This window comes from Acomys russatus, chromosome 1 (assembly GCF_903995435.1).
Source record: "Acomys russatus chromosome 1, mAcoRus1.1, whole genome shotgun sequence".
Taxonomy (NCBI): domain Eukaryota; kingdom Metazoa; phylum Chordata; class Mammalia; order Rodentia; family Muridae; genus Acomys; species Acomys russatus.
In genome coordinates, this window is record NC_067137.1 from 122,379,978 (window position 1) to 122,403,561 (window position 23,584).

Below are 23,584 nucleotides of genomic sequence, written 5' to 3' on the forward strand. Positions count from 1 at the left end.
TGAAGACACAAGTGCAATCTCCAGCACTCACATAAAAGCTAGTATGAGGGCTCACACCCCTTATTCCGGGGCCTGGGAGATGAAAATAGGAGAACCCCTCAAGTTTGCTGGCAAGCAGTTTAGTCAAATTGACAACCTCCAGGTTTGGTAGGAGATGTTGCCTCAAAAATATAAGGTGGGGAGCTATTGAAAAAGACACCTAGTGTCAACCTCTGGCTTCCATGTCTGTGTGTGCACGTATGCTCACATGTGCATGCACACACATGTACACACACACACACAGAGAGGAGAGAGAAAGAGTGCACGTATGCTCGCATGTGCGTGCACACACGTGTACACACAGAGAGAGAGAGAGAGAGAGAGAGAGAGAGAGAGAGAGAGAGAGAGAGAGAATTGGTATCCTCGCTCCTTCAGCAGTCTAGATTTCTTTGCAATAATTCCACGCATCTGTTAAAATCATTCTCCCATGTTTTCAAGACACCTGCTATTCTGTAACTGCTGGTTTATGATTGGAAATAGATTTCCAACAAAAACACCTTCTAGCCAAATAGAGTTGTTTTCTGTGATTTAAATTTTTTTTGCTGAAAGCTGTGGGGAAGTGCCCAAGAGAGTGGTGTGAGTGAGGTATAGAGAGCGGGATGAATTGGGGTGAGCACTTGGGGGGGTCTCTGCCTGGCTAGTCCTCATCGCATCTCAGCAGGGGGAGTCACACAAAGGCCTCTGCTGGATGAGCTTCCCATGATGCCTTGCTCTGGGGTCCTTGTCTCTCTCAAAGCAGCCCCAGGTCCTCCTGTTTTCACTCAAGGGCATAGCTGCTTGGAACTACCATTGTATTTACTTCATGGCTGCTGCTCATGAGTCTGAAAGAAAATAGCATCCATGCCCTGGCATCCCTTGCTTCTTCTGTAAGTTCCGTGGTGCACCTTCAGTTCGCCTCAGGGCTGTGGTGACGAGAGGCCAGGGCTGTTATCCGCACCACCCACACCTGTCCCTGTGATCTCCCATGATCTTCCCTCCAGGCCAACCTGCCACTGTCTGTCCTGGGGACTCAGGGTGATTTGAATGACAGCAGCCTCACAGGCTTCTATGTTCCAATACTTGGTCCCCCAGCAGGGGGACTGTTTGAGAAGGATTAGGCGGTGTAGCCTTGTTGGAGGGGGTGTGCCAGCGAGGGCACAAAGGCTCAGGACATTCCCAGTGTGCTCTCTGCCTCCTGCTTGAGGTTGGAGATGCGAGCTCTCCTGGCTATTCCTGCAACCGTGCCTTTGCTCCCAGCATGTCCTCCAAGGCTCTGGAACCAGAAGCCAAATCAGATGATTTATGTTATAAGTTGCTTTGGTCATGGCACTTTGTCACAGCGAAGGAACAGTGACTACTGCATGGTTCCTGGAGCTCACTGGTCTCTCCTGACTAGGCCCCTCCTACTCATCCCCCACAGCATAAGCACTCAGGGCAGGAGTGAAGGTCAGTGCTGGCTAGAGGTGTAGAGGTCTGGGTGGCCGTCCAGTGCAGAGCTGAGGGTGTGAGGGGGAGGTCTGGGCTGAGGGCTGGTGTTGGGGTGGAAGTTCTGTGGTCCCTATGTCCTGCGGTCACGGTGCAGACCCCAGGAGGAAGAGGATGACGCCTCGCTGCAGTCAACTGCCCATCACAGGCATTCTACCACAGACATACTCCACCTCCTATGACTGTCTCTTAGCTCCAGTGAGATGGGCACTCAGGGGGGTCTTGTCCTAAGGAGAACTCAGAGGTGCTTCCCATAACCTTTCTGTTGAGAAAGGAGTCCTTTCTAGGTGTGCACAGGCATGGCGATCTCCTGTGTGGGGACCCTCCACCCACTCGGGCTCTCCCGTGTGGGACTCCTCCACCCACTCGGGTTGTCCCGTGTGGGGACCCTCCACCCACTCGGGTTGTCCCATGTGGGGACCCTCCACCCACTCGGGTTGTCCCGTGTGGGGACCCTCCACCCACTCGGGTTGTCCCGTGTGGGGACCCTCCACCCACTCGGGTTTCCAGTGTAGAAAACCCCCCATCACTCCCCCTATTTCTGGCCTGTTTACACAGGGTTTCTATAAGCATCCTGTCCAAGTGGGCATCACAAGGTCATTCCACCTGAAGCCTGAAACGTGGGCATCGACCATTTGTCAAACACGTCAGGGATCGTGGAGTGAGCACTCAAAGGACGGGTCTCCAATGGTGGAACTGTGGAAGGGAAAACCCTCAGCACCCAGCCCTTGAGTATGTGTGGTAGAGGGGAAGGAAGACAGGAAGAAAGCCGGCCTCGGGCCAGGAAGGCTTTTCTACTGCTGTCAGGCCTGAATTTCATCTTATTCCTGCTTAAAGTGTTGTTTTAGTCCAATGTCACTTGTTCTAGCTGACTCCTATGGCTAGTAAGCATGACATTAGAATTAGCTATTGATTGAGGAAATTGATTAGTTATTCTAATGACAATAATGCTTGCAGAAAACACAGCTTACGGCATTGAGCCCATTGCCGAGAGAAACAGCATGTGCCCTGGGCCAGCCTGGGGTTCCCAGTGCTCAGGAGACAAGAGGGAGAGCTGTGCCTTTGATTTTATACCAGGACTTCCTCTCTGGCAGCTAGCATAGGCCTAGCCTTGCAGCCTTCAGACAGGCAACATGGACAGAAGCATGGTCTACCCACAATTCACTCTGTCTGAGGCGAGAGGGATAGGAGTGGCCAAACACAGCCGACCTCTGCTCAGGGGGTTGGGAAATCCTCGTATCTGCGGAGTCCATGGCAGGCCAATGAACTCGGCATTTATACCTCCTTCACCCTGTGCCTGCGGGTGGTGCAGTCTGTCTGAGGCTTTCTGGGCCCATGGCCTCTCTTTTCATCTCTCATTTCTTCATATTAGACATAGAAGACAGTGGCTAAATTGTGGCCTCATCAGAGAGCAGAGAGCTGATTGGTTGAGTGCAAGGAGCCTACTGAATGGCAGCCAATGGCCTGTTTGCTGATAAGACCCCTAACTCACTCTGGAGGCAGCCAGGGAGACAACAGAGCTTCTGCCCTTGCTCCTTCTGAGGAGATGCCCCAAGAGGTCCCCACGGCTAACAACATGCAAGGCCAACACTTGCTTGTATGTCCCCTGCTTCACAGAGGCCCAGAAATCCCCTTTTAGTAGTTGGTCTTGGCCCCTCTTCATCTCTGTTCCTCAGTAGGTCCATGGCTAAGGCTAGAGGTCTGACAGTGGTTCCAAGCCTGCACTTCTCAGTAACTGGACACACACACAAAGAAAGGTCTCTGCAAGCCCCTGAGTCCCCGAGTCCCAACACACCTAATGGATAACATCCTTGACAAGAAGCTGTCCTGGAAATAGAGGTCAGCATGAAAGAACGTGCCAGGTCACTACCTGAGCCCCACATCCTGTAGTCTGTCCTCTCCCTGTCCCCTTACGTCAGATCAAGGAGTGAAGAAATACCCAGGCCTACACCAGTGGCCCAGCTGCATCCATCCACCAGTCTCCGTCAGTCACGGTGGGCTCAGGAGTTCTGCCTCTGTCCCAGGCTCTCCCTCAGCACGAACATTGTCTTGTGACAGCAGGAGCTGAGAGGTAGAGGAGAGAGGTGACCCTGGCCCCAAGCTCTGCAGTGGATGTGTCCTGCGAGACCAACAGCTGAGCTTAGAGTGAAGTGGGCTCTCTTAGGAGCCTCACATTTTCATAATGTATTTCTCTGGGGATCAAAGACCATCGAGCTTAGCTGGTAGCAGCCAGGGTAGAAGAAAGCTTCAGTCATCCCTAGCTTGCCTTCATGGTAAACAGAATACCTCAGAGCTCTGTAACCTACAGGAGAAAGACCAGTCCCCTCAGCCTTCTCCAAGAACTCCACATTCTCTTCCCTCTTCTCCATACCTCAGACTGTGTTGGCAGATGCTTCCAATCAGACGGAGGTGAGACCCCAAATCACATCAGGTCTTGAGTGTGCATCCAAGGCAACCTTGTTCCCAACTTCACAACCACAGCTTTCTGTGCAACCCCTGGCCCTCTCCACATTGCTTTGTGGAAGGGTCTCAGTCTTGCATTACACACTGGACAGGTTCTAAGGGCATCAGATTAAGCAATGGTGGTTCCTCCGAGCCCTCGCTGACCTGCGTTGTCCAGACAGAAAGGAGGTCATGCACTTTCAGGCCACACCAGCTCATCGGAGTTTCTCGGACAACAGTGATGCCTTGCTTTCCTTTTCCTTTCTTGTTCTGTGTATTCTATTCTATTTCATTCCCTGAGGAATGTTCGCATTCATATTGTGGGAATAGCTGTGATTTTTTTCAGAAGAATGTGCGTTATTCCCACTTAATTGATTTTTGTGACTCCTGGCGCTATATTCCCTACACCTTCAAGGAGGTTTATGTTACAGTGTGTAGTGAGTGTGGGAGGCTTTGTGGAGTTTGCACACCAGTTAGTTGTGGGCTCTGATTTACTCTCATACTAATTGCTCTTATTGATTTTTATCTCCTCTCTATAAAATATATGTAGGGCTGGGGATGTGGCTCCGTGTTGGAACACCTGCCTAGTATGAGGCATGCCATGTCTGGTTTAGTCCCTACTGCAAAACTAAGTAAGAAAATGATTTGCTAATTTACCACAATAGCTTTCTTTTCATTATGTTTCTGAAATAAGGTGATGTGGGGGTGGGAAGTCAGATCAGTGCCTGGCTCACACTCGGAATACGAGTCCATTGATTCACCGACTTTAACCCAGATAAACCCAGCTATTGAAGTCACCACCACAGAGAGACAGACATTGTTCTGTCCGAGCCATGATGAGATGCACAGGTGTCATCAACAGGGCATTTTTTCTCTGAGGCCAGGGAGACTAGGGTGGGACCTGAGGAAGCAAAGCTACAGGGGAACAGAGGCCAAGATGACTGTATACAGGGACAGAAAGTCTAAGCATGGCCTTATAGTTGGGTGTATGTGGCGACCGTTGGTGCCCCCCTTTTGCCCCCCTGCCCCAACCCACCCCCATTACACTGGGAGATAGTTCACGCCCTTGCCCAACAGGGTGTCCCCAAGAGGAGAGGAGGGCTGTGCCTTTAAGAATGTTCATGGTGGTGCTGAAGGAAAATGGGAAGACATAGGCTTCTTGTATTCCTAACTTCCATGTCCTATGGACATACAAGGCCTGATGATAGCAGTGTCTCAGTGGACCGTGAAGAGGGAAGGGGGCTTCCAAGACCGTCACCACAGAGAACGTCTGACTGAAGGCCTGGCTTTCTCTCTATGGCTGCTATGAACGCTTACTGAGCAGCTTGCTATGGTGACACATACCGTCTGTGACTGGTACGTGAAACCTGCAAAGACCCCAGCTATGCCCTGTCTGCGTGAACTTGGTTTGTGGCTAGGAAAGGCTGTAATATGTCCCTGATATTAAATTTACCACATCAGTCTACAACACCAAATTGTCATGTCTAAATCACGTGCCACGTATGGCCGTGCTGAACACCTGCTAGGTTTTTTGAGTCACCATGGAGCTTACCAGAAAACAAGACTCTAAACCATAGCTGTGTAGTCTATGTTAGGTCCCAGCAGGCAGACGGTGTTCCCAGAAATATCCAGAGCGGGGAAGGTTCTCTGCATTACCCATCATTGAGGAGGCCCCGTGTTTATATTGCAGGAATAACCACGGTTTGTGCGAGCTGCTCTGCCTCAGCAGCCTTTGAGTGCCCAGCACACATCTGCCATCAGTCTCACTCTGGGGCTTTTCTCTTTCTCATTCTTATCAGTATTTTCCATGGACCTGATTTGTTTTCCTTGGTTTTTACATGCATTTCCAGTCTGTCAGGTGGAGTGTTGTAAGCTCTCTTTTGTAGACTTGTGAAGAGGTATAAATTAACCTTGGGAACAGATAAATTTATAAATCAGTAAATATAAGATGTTGGCACTCACCCATCATGCCTAGAGTAATTTATTGGATGGTTAGCCAGTGACATATATGGCGTGCTTTGCACCGTTCAGCAGACAGTATCACTGGGGCCTCTGCTTACCCCACTCCTCGTAGCATCTGAGCCCAGCCTTCTCACTACCTACCAGCTAGGAAGACTTGTCCTTGGTTTGAACCACATTTTCTTGTCCTCTGAGATAGAAGGGAAGCTGAGCTTGCCAAGGCCACCAGAAGGATGTGAGGCCTGGTAGGAGGACACAGGGCTGTAACACAGAAGGGCACTCGCAGGGCCAGAAGAGACCCCTAAACTATGGAGTGCACAGCGATCCTGAACTAGGCACATGGTCAGGGCCCAAGTGTGATCTCTGTGGTAAACTCTGGGAGGCTTCACATGGCGCTGTGCAGTTAAGTGGACTCCAAATCATCTGGTGGGCTTGGGAGTACAAACATGGCTGCAGAGGTCAGCCGAGGAGAGAGGGATGCTGGGTAAAATGAGTGGACATCTTGGGCACAGTATCAGCCAGGCCCTGAGCAGGTGGGGAAGGCAGGAAGGCATGGAGAGGCAAAGTCTGCAGCCGATGTGTGAAGGTGCGCATCCTTCAGGGACCAGGAATGAAGTGCTGACTGAAGATCAGGCCCACCAGGAACTTCACTGTGTGACCATCCTGGGGCTTGTTGGCACAATTCCCAGACATGTGTGAGGTTCTCCTTGCTTCTGGACTCTGCGCCGATAGGATTTCACAAGCCCCGGGTTTCTATATTTGTTTCGTCATCCTGTTACACTGAATACCCAGCAGCAGCAGCTTCTTTAACCAAAGGCCCAATTGCAGTGGAGGAAGGGGATCAGGGAAGGGCGCTTGGGGACAAAACCAGGGACTGTTGCTACTGCTGAGGAATGGCTGGCAGCTCATTAGCTCTGCCCCCCTCAGATTAGCAGTAATTAAACTGTGAAATCAGACCAGTGCCTTACGCACCAACACCATGCCAGGCTGTCAGGAAGAACGGGGGGGGGGGGGGGGGGAGGGAGGGGGCATAAATCACTGGCTGTATGGTTGGTCGGTCTCCCCCTTGGCAGGGCAGGGGCCAGCGAGAGGTAGAATAATAAGGGCATTCAGCCCTGCTCTCGGGTGGACACCGGGCAGACAAGCTTTGGAAGCGTCGTCAAGGAGATGGCAGGGTGGCGGGTAAACGCTTCCTCCCACTCGCTGTGGTTAATGAAGACAATAATGAAAAATTATGCCAACATTACAGCCATTTTTTTATGCTGCTTGGCACATGTAACCTGACGCCCGGCGACACACACGATGGTGACAGTAATTGTGTGTTGATCGATGGGGTAGAGAGAGGCGAAGACGCAGCTGACTCAGACACTCAGCCAGTTAGCCGAGCGATCCCTTCCAGAGAGATTCTGCTCTGCTTCAACCCTCGAAGGTGGCACAGAGCGCAGGGGCTCGGGCTGACTCCAGTCACCGCTCGTGAGTCACAGAACAGACACTGCTGTTGAGCAGGCATATACACACACACACACACATACACACACACACACACACACCCGCCCCTGCACAAAACAAAAATGGCCACGTCAAATCAGTGTTTATCCTGGCAGAACTGTGCATTAAGGCTATTTTTTAACTAATATATTTCTCCATGGACCATCTCAGGTGAGGGTAGAAGGCTCAGAAGACTATGCCACATGTGTCACCAGCTGCGTGCCTCTCTGTGAGCTGGAGAGCTCTGTCTTTCCTATATCTTCCACAACATATGTCTTCCACCTTTAAGCAGGAGACAAGACCATAGGTGGCCAGGCCACATCCTGTCCTGTCACCACAGGGGTCATTGCAATATGCTGTACTACTTCAAGTACACCCAGGTTGCACACCTAACACAGACAAGCACTCAAAGGTATGGCTGATGGCTTATTTACCGTTTCAAGGACTTGCTGGCCTTTTTTTTTCCTGGCTCTGTCTCCTGAGGTCTGTGTTTGAAGTTCAAGAAATTTAGGGTCAGCGGAGAGCTCTACAAACACAAGGCAGACAGTGCGACTGCAGCCTCAGGAGCTCAATCCTTTGTTTATACATAGTGTCACAATTCAGGGAGCATTAGCCTTTCTAGGTTTGTTACTTTGGGAGGATAGTGTCAGTGTGCCCACTAAAGGGTTTGTGGTTCCATTCAGTTGCTCAGCCTCTGCAGTAAGCAGGACGAGTGAACCGCATAGCCCAGGTCCTTGCTGTCCCCTCAGCTGAGCTCTGAAGCCTCCTTCCTTCCTTTTGACCCAAATAAAACAACCAACAGCCAGGAGGAGCAAGGAGCTGGAATTCATGACTCAGGCCCAAATCTGCTGTATTCCTTGCCTGGAGTCAGGGCAGGGGCCCACTTGTCACTGCCACTACTGGCATGCGTGAGCGCGCGCCGTGCACACACACACACACACACACACACACACACACACACACACACACACACGGAAAAACAATACAAGAGTCTCGAATCCACCACACCCTGCCGTCCACCTTGGAACACTATGACAGCAAAGAAGGCTGCCGTGTTCCTTTCACCTCCATCCCACTCACCTCCTGGAGACAGTTTCCTTCAAGGCAAATAGGTACATCCTACACCCGTCACATCAGCTATTGCTGTGAGGAGTTTTCATCTGCGTTTATCTGCAAGTATCCCAGAGCTGCATGCGGTACTAAGGCCCTAACTAAGGTGGAGGCCAAGAGGTGTTGGACCCCGCCCCTCACCCCCCCACCCCACCCCCACCCCGTCTCATAGTGATAAGGAAGCTCAGGGAATCATGCCGAACTCCTGTCCACACAGAGGCGCCAGGATTTGAACCCCAGCGTGCCAAGAGATGACTTTACACACAGTGGGATGAGGAGACACAACAACACAGGTTCCTGGGCTGTCACAAGACACTTCATGGTACAGCAATGGCCTAGGGTGTCCAGCAGGAGGGCTGGGAGCCTTCACATGAGTGATCAGATAAGACCTCACCCTCCTGGAGCTCATGCAGGAAATCCACACAGAAGCCCGGGGTCAGGGTCCCTGGGGTCAGGGGTCAGGAGCCACAGGAACAAGGGAAGGAGATATGGAAGAGCCGGCCTAGCCCACTTCCCACAGAAGGTCACAGGAGCTGCGAAGGAGCAAGGTGGTCTCCATGGCTTTGTTAAGTCCTTGGACTTTTGTCATGTTGATGTCCTGTCCACCAACAAACTTGCTGTGAGAACTGGGATGTGCAGCTTTGCCCCTGGAGCCTCTGAGTCTTCCCTTATAAAGGATGATGATAACAGGCCCTACAGCCTTAGGCACCTGTCAGGACCACCACGGCCAAACTGAGCCCCTGTGACATCTGTGCCAGCACCGCCACTGCGCCTCATCCCCAGGAAGGCTTTCCTCTGCCTCCCAGTGGTCAGCATAGTAAACTGGTCCACAGATGGCATGGCATGCTGTGGAGATAGTCGTGGCCGCTTGGCATCAACCTTTGATGTCACATAGCTTTCCTGGATGGCACTTCATGCGCTATCCAAGGACTCTAAGATACTTTCCTGCTCTCTCCACACCATTTTACTTGACTGGTCACCGCCTGGGACATGCACCTTTGTACCTCAGCCAGGCCGTTTCTTAGGGAGCAGCTTGGGAGGCCATGGGAGAACAAGGGAACCACAGAATATCAGAAGGCTGTGTGTCTACATGGGAGAACAGGGCCCTGGGGCCAGCCCCACGCCCTGAGAGAGGCGGCTGAGGATGCAGAGCTCCAATGAGGGCTTCTTGGATACAAAGGGCAATGGCTCTGAGGTACCTGGGCAGGACTGAGCTCAGGCTAGACCTTCAGCCAGTAGTGCTCTGGATATAGAAAGAAGGGGCTCGGGCAATCTGGGCTGGGTGCTAATGGGTCTTGTGAGAGGGCTGCAGCTCTGAGAAGTGTACACACACACACACACACACACACACACACACACACACACACACACACACACACACACACACAGACACATACACATGTTGGGGCCCTTCTTCCCGTAGCTGGGGATAAGCCAAGTAGGTAAGGAACAGGATCGAAGACCTGCACATGACTGAGGACATTGCTCATTTACAGAGAACAGGACATGACATAGCACACTAGAGTGGCCCTATCTCTCTCCCAGAGACACCCCTGTGCTAGATTCCAGACTCCAATATTTTACAGGAGAAAGAGCCCACGTTATACCTGTAACGGGACGTATCAGCTGCGCCTCTCAATTCTTTGATCAAATGGCTGATGAGAAGCCACTTCAGGTTGTAGCCCACCACGGTGGGGAAGGCATGACGTCACCACACATCCCAGGCAGAGAGCAGGGAGCAGGTGCTATCCGACTTCATGACTCTTCCCTAATAACGTGTCTTCTCCAGCAAACCTTACCTCCTAGAGGCTTCGCAGCCCTTAGGAACAGTGCTGCCAGCTGGGGGCTGAGCGTTCAAGTACATGAGCCTGTTCGTGTGTCTCATGTTTCACAAACCATGGACATGGAATCACCTCCCTCTCTAAGGCTGAGCGCACCCTTCCCTCCGCCACTAGGTGCTCGGCTTATTTTGCCACTCAGCTCTTGCAAGTGGAACTGCTGTGATAACGGGTGTGCCGACCTCTCTCTCTCTCTCTCTCTCTCTCTCTCTCTCTCTCTCTCTCTCTCTCTCTCTCTCTCTGTCTCTCTCTGTCTCTCTCTCTGTTTCTCTGTCTGTCTGTCTGTCTGTCTGTCTGTCTCCCTCTCTGTCTCTCTCTCTCTCTCTGGGTCTCTGCTGTTAGCCTTCTGTGTAGAATTGTGGAAGTATATGGTAACGCCACGTTTAACTTTTCGAGAGACCACCAAGCTGTTTTCCAAGACGACTCACATTTGTCACACCCTCACCCATGGCTTGCACGTCATCCCATCTGGTGGGTAAGTGTCGTTTTGTGGAGACACCTCCATGATGTCTCCATCTCCATGAGGCTGAGGTGAAGGCCTCACCAAGGCCATGAAGGACATGAGCAGGCGGGAGCCATAACCTGAGAAGAACAGGCTGGATGCTGGATGCTGTGGCCTTTCTGAGGACGAGGGCAAGTGTACCAACACAGTGCAGGTGTGTGCCCAACTGGAGGGAGAGCCCTGAGCTACACACAAGTGACACCTCCAGAGGCAGCAAAGGGGCAAGGGTAGGGAACACCAAGCGGTCTCGATCTTGCCTCTCAACTTCTATGAGGCAGAATGCCGTCCTCCTCCTGGTGTGAGGGTAGGAGCTGCTGGACAGGGAAACACCGCAAGGAAGAAACTATCCATGTCGCCTTCCAGCCTCAGAGTGTGTCCCTGTGGGCTCTGTGCAGCGTTTCCTGCTCCAAGAACCTTCTCTGCCATGTCATCAGCAAAAAGAGACCCCTATACTCATCACCATCCAGATAAAAAGCTGCTTCCAGTGAAGGAGAACTTGGCCAAGGAAGACCACAACATTTTATGCATAATTTAATTTGCAATCAAAACAGTACACAATGGATATTAAGGGTCCAGACCTTCCCCAGGGGGTGTTGGGACCCCAGGACCTAAGCTTCTAAGCAAGGGTTACAGTTTACAGGGACCCTCACAGGAGGCAGAAGAGGAAGCCTAAGCCGAGTGACGGTAGAGTTTGTAGGAGCAGTTACGTGTGGACCAAACCCACAGCGCAGACCTCTGGAATCATGACTGGTTCGCAGCTGGTGATCATGGCATAGCAGAAGGCGGCACAAGCTGAGAGCAGAAGGCTCCCCAGGTGATGAGCTTCTCCAATGGAAGTGATGCCTTGCACTCAAGGAAGCGCTACCGACACAGCCAAAGAGGTGTTCTGTGACCCAGGCAGAGAGGGCTGCACACTCAAGGAGGGCTCTCTATGTATTTAAAGAAAGCACTCTCTCACACCTGAAGGTATTGTCACATTCAAGGGAGACCATTACACTTGAGGAGGAGGCTCTTTCACACTTGAGGATGTGTCTGTCACACGCTAGGAAGAACCTCATCTGTCACACTTGCGGCAGAGTCTGTCACACTGAGGAAGGTGCCCTGTCACATTCTTGGGAGTACTTAGTCCTAAGTGACACCTCCCAATGACATATACCATCAAAATGCGGTGCCTTGGCTCTCAGCTTCTTTCATTCCCTTGGCCCTTGGCAGTGTCCCAGGTTCCTGAGTAATTTGTCTTTGCCAACTTCTATACCCTTAAGTCCCAATTCTTATATCTTTTCAAGATTTCTGCCAGCTTCTCTGCACACCCTTCACATCATCACAATAGAAGTTTTCTGATTCTCGCCCGAAATAGCTGGTTCCACACAGCACACTCAGTACTTGAAGAGAACAACACTGCGTTCTCTCATGGGGACACTGCCTTCCGCGACTAAGTACATGGGTCCCCTGAGCAGGGCCTTTGGACCCTGGGTCACTGTCTTCCCACACTTCAGTTCCCTCAGGGGGTGTTGGCAATGCTCACTTCTGAGTCTATGGAAGGTTCTTTAGGAGAGAGAAGTTGGCTTGCAGAGCGACACCAGTACACAGGGGGCTACTGGTCAGAACCATGTCACCGTGGCACCCTCATAGCCATGGCAACGATCTCTTCCACGATACCTCCCAGACTTCTCTCTGAAGTGTTGTGATTTGAGTCGCCCTCCCTGCCAGGCCTGTGACACATCCACAGGCTGCAGTCCCACAACATCCTTAAGTGGTACATATCAAATGTAATGTTGTCATGGTGACAGCATCCTGACAAGACAGTGGTGCCTAGGAGGGGAGTGAGCAGAAAGGCCAGGCTTCTCCACCTGGAAGGGCCCTGCCCAGACTGTGCCCTTGTCCCTGGAGGACATGGCCTAGAACACCTGTTTGTTCTCATTGTCGGCCTAACTCCTTAGATCAAGAGCTCCATCCTGGCTGCTTCTGGATCCCAGGCAAGCACCCTGACTCCCCAGAAGGCTTTCTCTGCTGGGGTGGAGGCGTCGGTCAGCCACACCCAGGTCCAAGAAGAAGGTCAGCTCAGCCAAGAGCGAAACCCTGGCTAAAGTGGACAGAGTGGGCTCAGCATATGGACCGAGAGGTGGCCCCAGCCCAGGCACTTCCCAGAGTGAGTTTGAGTCTCATTTCAGTGAGGATAAAAAGAAGTGAGCCATGACACATACAGCAAGACGCCACATGTACAATGGCATCAGCATTCGCATGGAACATGATCTAGAAAGGATCAAGGCTTGAGTAAACAAAGACAGAAGCATGCAGAGGAGAACACGTGCTGACACTTGTGAAGATATTGTCTGCAGGGACAGTATTGCCCAGCTGAGGGTGCAGAGAAAGGCCACCTGCAGGGGCAGGCTCAGTCAGAGACGCTGAAAGCCAGGGTAACTGGAATGCAAGCCCAGATTCTGAATCTAATCAGGGTGCTGATCATATTTAATGGATTTTCAGGAGTATGGTGCTGTGTTCTGTTGGCAAGGAAAAATCTGTCGGGAGGAAAGTTAATTAGCATGCACTAAATATTCCACATTTATATGTTGCTAGATACCTGCTCTGAGGGCCTTTTGAGAGTGCTCTCAACCATGCACTCTGCCTGTGGGGCCCATGGAGCTTGGGAGCTTATTCGTCCTACTGTCTGACATGAGGATGGCCACTCATGTGACAGCCCAGAACTGTCCTAGTGACTGATGCCACTGTGGGGCTGGCATAGTGCTGACTTCAGCGAAGACAGTGGTTTGACGGTCCCATGTGCTGTCCTTGGTGGTGAAGTGTGATGCTCCTGGTTAGGCAGAGAACAGTCACACAGCAGCCAGGACACCCACCCACACAGCCAGGCTTGCCATCAGCCTGACCAGCCACAAGAAGAGCCACACAAGATTCCCCCATCGGTTGCTTGGGCTCGTGATTGACAGGTGACAGGCCCATGAGTGATGGCCACGGACGCCCATCTGCAAGGACCATGGGACCAACCTTATTTGGGTCCCAGCTCTGATAGCCATTTCCAGAGTCACCGACCTGCTACCTCTGGTGGTGCCTTGTCTCAGATGTCATTAGCAGTAGGTCCCAGCTGCGTTGAAGTGGAACAGAAGAAGCTACAGGAAGGAGACAACGAAGTAGACAGGTGAGACTTGTGGGAGCAGAGGAAGGCAAGGTCTGTCCGGTGAGGACAGATTTGAATAAGGCAAGGGAAGTCTGCATGAGGAGGCCCATTAAAGATGAGCAAAGAGATATGCAACCTGGAGCACAGTGCACCGAGGGCCACAAACTGCATCACGTACCGATAATCCCAGGTAAAGCAGAGAATCAGGAGTTCCAGGCCAGCCTAGGCTACATAGCAAGACCTTGTTTCCAAAAAAACCAAACATCCCCAAAGAGAGGTGATCCTCCTGGCTCCTCTGCATCTGCCACCATACAGGAACTACAGGAAGCAAAGCTGCAGCAGACGTGTCCTGAGATCTGCACGGGTCAGAGACTGGCCAAGCCTGTGTCACAGCCTGCAGTTAGATTCAGATGGGACTCCGTTTAACTGAGCAGTGCGAGGTCCTCCCTCTACCACTGTACCTGTCTGCTAGCATTGGCCAGCCTCCTCTTCCTCATGATGGCTGTCATAGAAACAGCCCAGTGTGTGTTGCGAGAAGTGCTGAAGGAGCAGGAAGACCCCTTTGCAGGGAGCACAGGATATGCAGCCACCTACAGCCTAGAGTCAGGGTCTCTCTGAACACACCTCAGCCACTTTGGATTGCAGATCATGCAAGAGCGGGCTTCCTAGCGTGATTTTGAGCTGGGCTTTACTGCGGAACACTGTGTCTATTGTGAGGTCTCTTCACCTCAGAGCAGAGAACACAATTATTCCACATCCATCCTTCCTTCATTCCCGTGTTCTCTCTCTCTCTCTCTCTCTCTCTCTCTCTCTCTCTCTCTCTCTCTCTCCTCCCTCCCTCCCTCCCTCCCTCCCTCCCTCTCTCTCTCTCTCTCTCTCTCTCTCTCTCTCTCTCTCTCTCACTCTCTCTCTCTCCTTCTTTAGAAGCAATGCCCTGGCCATGCTCTCTCAGGCCACAGGAAATGGTGCCTTCTCTTGGGTAGTATCAGAACAAAGGGCTGGGAGTCACTGGGGGCTGTTCAACCAGTTCCTAGCACCTTGATTAAATTCTCAAAGTGAGGCTTCTACCCCCTCGTCAGCAGGCAGCAACCTCAATTAAGCAGCCTGCTGGGAGCGAAAGGGCCTCCAAAGAACTGACCTTGTGTGTTCCCACAGCTGCCTCTGGTCTTCACCTTGGTGAGGACCCTCCCATGAAGGGAGATACAGGCTCCCCCTCCTGAATGGGAGCTTTTTGAGGGGCACTGGGGGAAGGGGGGGCAGCAATTAACCACTCCAAGGAGCTGTCGGCTTGCCATGCACACCCTCAGCCTCCTGATGCCTGGAAGCTAAATTACATCTGACATTTCATTTAAATGCATGGTGCTTTCATTCAAAAATAAACCCGCTGCCGCCATCAGGGTAGTCACTGTATGGATTTTCCTCTTGTTGCCTTCTCCGCCTTCCTGACCCCATCCTCACCTTGTGCCGCTCACACAAACTGGAATTTAGCCGATCTCTTTAGTCTGGATATTGCTTGGTGCACCCCAATCCCTGGGCTTTCCTTTGCATGTCAGGATGTCTCCATTTGCAATTTGTAACAGAGAAAGAAATCAATTCTTTGGTATTACCGCCGCGCGCGCGAAGCCTCAGCCCATTAGTGGGTGTTTGGATGTCTTCTCCTTTCAGTACCTCATAGTCAGTCAAATACAAGCCCCCCAGCCAGCTACAGCTACAGGAAGATGTGGCCCCAGAGAAGACTGGGGGCGTCCTGAGGAGCCTGTAGTCTGGTTACTCTTTCCACACCGAAATGAGATGGGGCCCAGGACACAGGCCTGCTTGGGGCAAAGTGGCAAAGTGCTGTCCAGGAACACAGCAGATGCCCCCGTGGGGCCCCATTGAGGCATCTTCTCCTATGCCATGGCACATGGCGTTATCAGAACCTAAACTCCACTTGATGAGGATGTCTCAGACTACACTAGACCACTCACTTTCCTTCTGGCTGCTCCAAGCAGGCTGAGGGCGCCAGCACCCTGATCCATCAACGTGGCTCCTGGGCCAGGCATTTGGGCTTGCTTTTGAGAGTGTCTCCCAGAACTTGCTCCCCTGACAACAGTATTAAAGGATGTAACCTTTAATAGGTAGAAGCTGGTGGGAGGCTGTGAGGACACAGGGCCACGCTATGGAAAGGAATTAAGTCTTCTGAAGGAGTCAGAATTTCCTGTGTAGGTTGAGTCTAATGAAACAGCAAGCCTGCTTTGTGTCTGGTCCCTGTGTCCTTCTGCACCAGCCAATCACTTTTTGTTTCTCTGCTGCGTTGCAACACAGCCAGCAGCCTTCACTGGGGGCCCAGCACTGTGTCTTACACCTGTAGCCACCATATTGTGGCCCAGGCAAACCCCTTTACACTACAAGTTATCCAGCCTTGGGTATTTTCTTACAGCAGTAGGGAAGAGAGGCAGGAAGACAGAAGGCGGGCTGAGGGTCAAAGTAAGTTCCTGTTCAAACTTTCTTTTCCCAGGCCAAAATGGACTTTGGAAGTAAGTCAGAGACATGCCAATAAGTGCCATGTTAGATTGATTGCTTTTGGGGCACTGGGCCCTCACTGGGAGTAGTCTGTCCCTGCTTGCGTGGCATTGGAGGCAGCTCTGAGTCTGACTCCCATGAGCCTGCACGCTGCGGTCCCTCTCTGCACACCTAGAGCAGCCCAGTGTACCTGACTGGGAAAAGCACTTCCCCCTGCTTCCCCACCCTCCAGCCCCAGTGCTCTGAGGAGGAGGAGGAAGAGGAGGAGGAGAAGGGGGTAGAGCCGGAGAAGGGGGTAGAGCCAGAGAAGGAGTGAGCTGGGGGCATGCTTGCTCATCTCTGCCCACCTCTGCAGTGCCCTCCCCTTGGGACACATGCACACGGTTACTCTGAAGTTTGCATTCTAAGTAAGAGCAGGTTGGACAGAAAGATTTCTTACCAAGCAGATTGGGCTGTGCCTCCATGGGTAGCCCAGGCCACATAAAGAAGTGCCCCTGCTGGATGCCAGAAGCCCAGGGGTCTGGAAACAGGTTAGTAAGTCTAACCTAGAATACCCATCTCTCTGCCCCTCCCCTCATCCCTTCTCTTGTGAGATTACAGGCTAGGTCCTTGGGGTACTCTCCCACATCAGAACCTTACTTCCCTCTCCTTTGACAAGAGTAAGCCTTGTGGCCATCTCATACCCAAGACTCAGTGACACAGGGGCCCAGAGGCATCTCCCACATATGCTTGAACTCCCACAAGGAAAACTTGACCAGAGTGGGGGCCTATGCCTATAGGGGTAGAAGTGGGCATACAGGGGCCTCGGGGCCCTTCAGAAACGTTGGAAGCCAGGAAGGAGCCAAATGAAACACCAGTAGGCAAGTGAGCAGGTCCTGGGCTACCCCAAAGAAAGCCTTTCAGCCACTGAGGTTGTTGTTCCGTCCCCCCCACCCCGGCCCACCTTCATGTATCCACGTGACAGGGGAAGGGGTAGCCACTCTGCTGGTCCTTGGCTAGTTCCTGTAGAGCAGACAGAAGACTTTGCGCCAGTATCTTTCCTGACTTTCATCATCTCCTGTGTGCTAGAAGCAACAGGTGCCTCATGTGTTTAAACGTAAAGGAACTGCAGCCGCCTGCTGTATACGTCGCAAGCAGACCTGCTCTCCTGACTGGAATGGATGCTGCGGGCAACTACCACACCACCCTTCCATGGGTGATTTGAATAAAGACCTCTAACTAGCATTCAGTATTGAGGTAGGGCTCTGGATGTGCCCACTGAAAGCCTCTCATTATTTCCAGAACGCGTTTCGCATTCTCATAACTGACTCCACACTACCGCCTCCCCAAGAGGAGTCCCCAGTCCCTAAGACACTCGCGTGGGTGTTCCACTTTAGCTTATGTTTTCTGAACTTCAGACCTCTTGGAGGGCACCAAGACTTGTGCGTGTCATGCTCCTCGAAATGCAACCTGTGGGCTGGCCCTGACATCCATATCAGTCAGTTACCCAGGTTTAGCAAATGCAGACCAGAGCCACAGTCAGTTGTACCCAAATGCTGTCTATACAGCAGAGCTGCTCACATGGAAACGGAGCGCTTCCTGCCTGATCACCCCTGAGAACTGCACCCTATTCCCCCCCTCTAAAGCGTTCCAAAGTGCCATCTGCAATGCACTGTGAGGGAGGAAGGGGCAGCTGCGTCGCCGTCCTCCTACGTCAGCTGCGTGACTGCGCAGGTCGGTCAACATAAGGGAATGGAGTAAAAGGCACAGAGGAACCCCTGCCTTCAAACTCTAACCTTGAAGAGCAATGTCCGAAGAGGAGGGGCATTTAGTCATTTAAGGACTGGTAAACAAACCAACAATGTCCACTCAGAGAGACGGTCAGTGAGGGTGCTACTCTGTGCACACCTGACCACCCTTCACCTTTCACTAACCTCATGGGCGCTTCTCAACCTAATCAAAGACAGGGGAGTGGTCCGAACTATGTCAGTTCCTCCTGAGTGTGACACCCTCAGTTTCCCTGACAAGACTTCATTTCTGAGAGGTTTTCTCATCCCAACATTGCTGGGTGAGGATCAGACCTCTCTATCCATGGGCCCATGAGGGTGTCCACACTCGAGCACACTTAGACCTCTGCAAAGCACCTCCAGCGAAGTGAGTGTTGAGGTGGCATTGATGGAGGAACAAACAAGGACACGAGAGGGAGGGTGGAGCTCTGAGCTCTAGCAAGTAGGTCTGGCTTGTAGCCTACGGCAGAATGCATGGCTTCCCATGTCTGAATCTCAGGATTACCTTTTATGCTGGCAAGAAATAGCCAGCTACAGTAGGAGAGCCTTTAGAGCTCCCCTTTTTGAAAGACACACAGAGAGCAGTATTTGCTCTCCCTTGATGACTTTCAGCTGGTCCTTGTTGGGGACATTGTGTCGTGGTAAAGGCGTTGAAGAAAAATTCTGCTTAGGGAGCTCCAAGGGCTCCCTGAGTGCCACAGAGCCATCCAGTGCTTGAAGGTTAGTTAGTGTGGCTGCCCGGATGTGAGTTAGAAGCCAACAGAGTTTGTCATCTGTCTCCAAGCCACAGGCTTCTCCTTGGCCCCACCTTCTGCCACGCGGTTTATCTTCCTCTCTGGCGAGGGAAGAACTGTATTTCTGTGTCCCTCCCCCCCCCCCCCCCCCCGCCCACACACACACAGAGCAAAAGAGAAGGTGTGTTTTCTTGCGACATTTGACCCCTTGGTCATCATCCAGACTGTAACTTTCAAAACAGTGAGTGGGGAGCTTGGATTGTACCCAGGAATCCTGAGCCACCACATTTCCATCTGAGCCTTCTGAAAACCCCCAGGCACCGCACACAGAGGATAAGGCAAGTTTACTCCAGAAAGAGAGCAGAGCCGCCCACGAGGGTAGTCCCTTGGCTGTCCCCAAAGCCTGGGGGAGGAGGTAGGAGTGGAGTGGCACCCCTCCAACAGTTAAGTGGCTTGGGACGCTGTTCAGAAAAACATACCAGGCACCTGAGCCTTGCACAACTCAACAAGAAACGAGCTCTATAGTTAAGTTCTACCATTTATCTGCCTTGGATCATATGTGTAGTGGCCAGGTGACAGGCTGGAGGGGGGCACAACTGAATGGGTGGGTCAGGGCTTTTTGGCAGCTGAATTGCTAGCCAATGGCCTGATAGCTTTCACTGTAAAATCCTGATGCCCCAAAGAGTATCTTAAATATATATATTAAATATACATCTAAAATATATGTTTATACATACAAAGATGTTTCTACTCATAGAAAAAGAACATGGTTAGTCATCTCATACATTTGAGTACTTGGTTTCTGGTTGGTGGCACTGTTTGGTGAGTTTTGGGAGCTGTGTGACCTTGCTACAGGAAGTGTGTCACTAGGGGTAGAGGTTAAAAACCTCACACTATTTCCAGTTCAATTCTTCTGTTTCGTGTTTGTGTTTGAAAATGTGAGCTCTCGGCTTTCTGGTCCTCTCACCATGCCCGCCTCCCTACTGTGATGGGCTCTTCTCCCTTGGCATCAGCACAGACCAGCGCTCCTCATGCTGCGACCCTTTAATACGGTTCCTCGTCTTGTGATGACCCCGGCCATAACATTATTTTTGTTTTTTGCTTCGTAACTGTAATTTTGCCGCTGTTATGAATTTTAATGTAAATATGTGACATGCAGATAGATGGTCTTAGGTGACCCATGTGAATGGATTGTCCAACCCCACAAAGGCGCCACAACCCACGGGTTGAGAACCGCTGGCCTTAGCAGTCTCTTTCTTCAATATGTTGTCTTGGTCATGGCATCCTGTGACCGAAACAGAACAGTGACTAATCCAGGCAACCCAGTCCATGCCATTCTGACGACCTCCCCTTGCTGGGAGCCGTGAGCAGACTGCGTGGGGAAGCCGACCTCAGACCTCTGAGAAGCCACTGGACAATGTGTGCTGCTCACCACTGCAGACCCCCGCAGCCGCTGCCCTCTGCCTTGGTGCCCAGATAAGGGTGGTCTGAGACTCACTCACAGGAGTGAAAGCTCATGGGAATGCCCAGTACTACACGGGTCAGGACACTCTCCCCATTGCAGAGGCCAGAGAATGCACCTAATCCAAAACCTGGAAATCACGCCGCTCCAGGGTGTATTTTCCTCAGCTGCATTCCCCCAACCGACCCCTTCCCATTCTCCAGGGCTCTCCAGGCTGTGTGGACGGCTACCACATGCCCTGTCTCCTGCAGACTTCTAAGTGTGTACAGCATTGGTGTGATCGGAGGCACACACAAGCATGGAAGCCATGTCTGAGGCAGCATAGAGCTCGGCTTTTTGCCTCGAGGACCTGTGTGGAGTTTCAGAACCTAAAACGTAAGATAACCAATGGTTACATTTAGAAGAGGGCATCCAAAGCATTGGCTACCTAGTATGGAAGGGCCAGAAAAATCTGAGACAGGCCCAGAAAGCACCCCCTGTGCTCTTTCAGTCCCTGAGGGTTTCAGTCTAGACCTGAGGAGCTGCCAGCCGGAAGCTGAAAGCATCACAGCATCTGTATAGCCTCCGGGTTCCCCACTTCCTGTAAGTCCTGCTGCAAAGCTCTCTGGTGACCCCCCCCCCTTGGAGCCCCTTCTCTCTTCTCTCCAGTTGCCTACCCTGATGTCAAAACTGCAGTGTGCAAGCATTATCCACCTAAACGTCAGCCTCTGAGGCCCAGGAAGCAAAGCATCATTCCGCTCAGAAAGAAGCACACTGAGACTGTCGGCTCAGCTAGTGGATGGGTACTGTTTTTTTTTTTTTTTTTTTAAATGATGTGCTCTCAAGAGAGAGACCTACAGTGTTTCAAGGTGAGAGCATTTGTGTTGAAATGAAGTTTGAAGAAATTCAATCAGGGCTAGAGAGATGGCTCAGTGGCTTAGAGTGCTACTCCAAAGAGTCTGAGTCCCAGTACCCAAACAAAGACTCACAACTGTCTAGAACTCGAATTCCCAGCATGCTCTTCTCAGCTCTTCAGGCTTTTAGCATGCATGTGGTACACAGACATACATACAGGCAAAACACCCGCACATACAAAATAATAGAATAATAATTTTAAAAGTTTAAAAAGGTGTGGGACAACTTTAGGTCAGGACACTACACCCTCCATCCACAGTCAGGTTTTGTGCAGGCATTCTAAAATGGCTGTGGTGTGCAGATGTGTTTGCCCTGGAAACTGCCTATTCCCACCTGGGACACTTCTCTAAAGGCCGACACCGGCCTCGCGCAGCCGAGCAGGACCCCTCGTAAGGGAAAATTGATCCTTACCCTGTATGTGTTAGTCACATGTCCTGTTGCTATGACGATATGTCGGATAAAATGCAACTGAAGGAAGGAAAAGCTTATTTGAACCTTCCTGGTTCAAGGGTTCAGTCTGTCGTAGAGGGAAAATTGCACAGCAGGAGCTCAGGGCAGCTGGGCACATGGGAGCAGAAAGCGGTGGGTGCTGATGCTCGGCTTTCTCCTCTTTATTCCACAGCCTACGGGGTGGCGCTGCCCACATTTAAGGTGTGTCTTCCAACCTCGACCAACCTGATGCAAACAACCCCTCACAGAGGTGCTAGAACGTTGTCTCCTGTATGATCCCGGGTCCTGTCAAGTTGGCAGTATTGACTTTCACATTGTACGTGTGGTTCCTAAGCCCAGACACAGAGGCACATGGGCACTGGTGCTAGCGGGAAGGCTAGCCCCTCCCACATTCCTGGGACAGGATGTAAAGCCAGGTTCCACCTGGACACAAGGTAGTCCTCCAGGGACCCATGTGGGCGTGCCTCACTTGGTATAAGTGCACGCCCAAGGACACCGAGGCTCCCTGACCCTACATTGCCGGCCTCAGATGCCATAGGAAGCGTCCATTGTATTCATGGATGATACACACATGGCCATGTAGGTGACAGCTCATGGGGCACCATTGTTTGGCCACAGGGAGATATCTTTGGCTTCTTGTCCTGTCCATCTTCCAGGCTGTGTAGAGATGTGGATACACTTAGGTGAAGTCAGTGGGCAACTCAGGATGTGAACAAAGGCTTCACGAGATATTGTCAAAGTAACTTTTTAATGAGCACATGAAATAGATTCAACTGACCCAAGAACTCAGGTGATCATCTTTGCTTATGGTTTTGGGGGTGACTCTACTAGGGTTTTCTCTTGCAAACGAAAGCACTGCTCTGGGAGCGTCATGGAGCTTTTGCAAAGGGCATCGGCCAGGAGTAAACCTATTCTTCCCTTTACAAATATCAGGTCGCCACACCAAGACGGGAAGGGCGCATTTGTAGAGGGAAACTGTTACCTGGCTGCAAAACTGAAGCTTCCAGATGGCCCTTTCAGTTATGTGCCCCTCTAATCGTCACCTCCTGGAATGAGAGAAACGCGTGTAAGGCATATTCAAGCATCCTGTGCACAGACAAGGCCCTGGGAGCTGGTAAAGACACTCTGTCACCATCTCCACCAATGCTGTGTTCCAAGCCATCTCTGCCTTGCACTGCCCATAAATCACTCAGACGGTAGCATGGGACTCTGCAAACAGGGATTCAGAATACTTCATGTTTATACCCACTGAGCCTAGAGTCCCTAATTCAGGTGTCACAGGGCTGACTCTCTGGGGGTCCTCTATCTTTGGTGTTTGAATACCACCTTCCTACTGTGCTCCCCCAGTTCCCCCTGTATGCCCATCACTGCTATATATATTTTATATATATTATATGTCCTGTAGGGCCATGGCTCACTGTCATATATATTTTATGAAGATATCTGTCCTGTATGGTCATGGCTTACATTTCTCCTTCATTGAATCTTTAAAGGCTTTATAAGTTGCATGTCATGGCTTTAACGTACAGATTGGATGGGGTGGGTTGTCTAACCCATAACTCCCGCTAGGTGCTTTCAACAAGAACAGAGTGAGGCCCTGAGGCCTTCCAGATTTACCTTGGGGGTCTCCAACCTCACTGAGGGCCACCTTCCCTGGACAGTGGTAGGAAAGGACAGCTGTGTGTTTCATGGTGGGTGCCGATCTGTGACTTGTTACTTCTCAGGGACACCTAGCATTCACACATGCTGGAACGCGGAGCTGGAACCCACCCAGGCACAACTGGAACCTGCAGATCATTCC